The sequence below is a fragment of the Papilio polytes genome, unplaced genomic scaffold, assembly GCF_000836215.1.
Source record: "Papilio polytes unplaced genomic scaffold, Ppol_1.0 DF823835.1, whole genome shotgun sequence".
Classification (NCBI taxonomy): Eukaryota; Metazoa; Arthropoda; class Insecta; order Lepidoptera; family Papilionidae; genus Papilio; species Papilio polytes.
In genome coordinates this window covers 2023297-2026237 of record NW_013525369.1, presented here as the reverse complement: position 1 = coordinate 2026237, position 2941 = coordinate 2023297, and positions in this window count along the sequence as shown.

The following is a 2941-nucleotide window of genomic DNA, read 5'->3' as shown; positions in this document are numbered from 1 at the left end:
GGGGTTGCAAAAGTTTGCTCCTATTGTGACCACGACTAGTGCAGAAAATGAAATCTTCTTAATGCCAACATTTTAAGATTTTAAATTGCATAGTGTACCTATTGAGATAACTAGTTTTATATTCATTTAAATGGTTATTGCAAAATATTTATGTTCTCTATTTTATCATCATTTGGTATTTCGGAATGCCGACTAGTCACCTACTCGTCGGTCAGCCCAGATATCGCTGGTTACGCTATTAAAAGAGAAATTTGAATTCTGATCCTATCCGAATAAAAAAGTAACAAGTGGAACATACCTCCCAAAGCTCAGCAAAGGTGCATTTAATAGCGGCTTGATTGATGTTCATTGCACGAGGCCTCGCGTTTGACCTGCATCACATTGGTATATTTGCTAGCATTTATTTATTATACAACTTTATTTCCTATGAAATAAAGTTTAAATTGTCATAACACATTTAAAATAGAGTCTACAAAATATTGCGTTAATTTCATATTGTACATGTCTCTTTTACATTAAATTGTATACCTAATTCCAATGCAACAAATGTTATATTTGCACGTTTTTACTTACAAAGAGAATAGAAATTGTATAATTCTAAATTCATTAGTAATGTCCTAATATTGAATTGTGGTCTTTATTATTATAGGTTTAATGGCGAATTTTGTATATATTTTTATTTGTTAGATACAAAATGAAGTTGGTAATGGTCGATAAAACATCGTAATTAAATAAAGGTAGGTATTCACTGCGACGGGGAGAATATATTTGACGTAAGAACAGGAGATGTTGTGACAATTGACATGATTCGCTTTGACAAATGCGTTTTGATTGCACTCAATTAGATATGGAATGCAATATCGTGTTGCCTTTGAACAGAGAAATACAGCTATTGCTACAAGTAACACTTAGTTACAGTTAAGTGGCACATGGAACTATAGTTATATTTACTTTACTTTTTCTTCACTTAAAATTGGTGTAGTTTATGATTCTAATACACTAGAACATCGATAAGTTAAAGTCCAAGGGAAACACAAAATATTCTAAGTTATAGAGGGTTTAAGTTATCAAGGGTCTATGTTGTAGAGGTAGACGTAGAAAGAGATGGATGGATTGTGTAAAAGGTGACATGATCAAAAAGGGAGTGATGACTGAGATGACATATGATAGAGTTATGTGGAGGACAAAAACCTGTTGCGCCCCTACGGGAGTAGGATAAGGAGATGATGATGATGATATGTTGTAGAGGTTTTGGGCTCTGATGGGAAGGGAACATATTATTTTTTGAAGTTATAGAGGTTTTTTAATTACCGAATGCGAAAATTTGGATAGATGAATGGATGTTTGTTCATTAAACGGCTGAAAGGATATCGATGAAATTTGGCATAGATTCCGATACTCGGGTAGAAATAATAGGCTAGTTAGTTTTGTGTTTTTAATTCCACGCGGACAGACTCGTGGGCAAAAGCTAGTGACATTTAAATCATTAACTAAGTTTAAAAAACTATGTCAGTAAAATATCTGAAAATCATACAAAACTTTCCTTTGTAAATGAAATCTGCTAATTTTAGAAGTAACATTTAAAGATAACATAAAGAGACAATATTGAAGGTGTGTACGTTTGTTGTACCATTATAATTTAATAATAGTGACGTCAAACTCGGTGATGTCAGTACAATGTAGTGTGACGTCACACACGCGCCGGACGAACAGAGTGATGACTTGTTAATCTACCCTTATTGCACGTACGACTGACGCATGTGTAACTTTTATTATACGGTTATGTTTTTAGTAATTCTCCTAGCTGAATAAATTACGTTGTTTGTATTTAGAGAAACGATGACTGTTTTGACCCAAGTAAAACAGTGTGATTTAGTATAATAAATACGTTGATTTCCTACAACTTCCAAACAATTATTTAACTTCAATGAAAAATACTGAGGTAATTACCAATTTATCTTATTTATTCAAATCTTGCGAAAGTTAAATGCACAATTTTCACTTGTTTTATTAGTTTGTGCGTGTGAACTGTATGATAAAGGCGTGTGCAGACGTGCGGCGCCCGCTGCGCTAACGAGCTTGCAAACAGATCGGGACAGGCAGAGCCTGGCCGCAGGGCGCTGGGCTCCGGGCGCCGGGCGCCGGCATGCAGAGGTCGGGGGTTGAGGGGCGCGGGAAGCAGGGGGCAACAATAATAAATAGATATTAGGCGATTAATGCCCCGTGGCGGCGCGTGCCGGCGCGTGCGCAACTTGTGTGGATTTAAAAATACACGTGTTAGCGTATTATTAAGCGAGTAAATATTAGTGGGGTGGGCAGACGTTGATGTGTACCTGGACATTTTAAATTAATTCATAAATTATACGTGTGCTGATTCAATCTGACAGAAAGACGAGTCCGGGAACAGAAAGCGATGAGCAATAAATATAGGGGACAGAGTAACAACGATTTCACATGAAAGGGACACTAGTTAAAAGGTTAAGTAACATTTGTACCCTGAAAAATAATAATCTTACAGTTTTAATTTAGCGACAAAATAGCGTAGATTGTTAAAATGACAAGAGCTTCTTTTAAAATTTCCCACTACGTAGGTACGTTTAATAAATGTTTGGCTTTGATATTTTCTTAAAAAAAGCTGCAGGAAAACCTAACAGATTACATTTCCTCTCTGACAAACAGAGGAGTAAATTTTTAAAAGGTAATTGAATAGATCTCCGAAATGGTAATAAAATCTGTCAAAAGTTATAAAGGAAATAATAAAGTTCATATTCATATGAGAATTTCAGAACACAAAGGTTAACTTAAAATAAAACGACATGCTTAGAAAACGCTTCTAAAAAGACATAATAAAGTTTTAGGGGTAGTTTTAAAGTGTCCGACCTCCCACACGTTTGATTGTTCGAAATTCAAATTTCGAATATTTGAAATTGGAATGGGCGCG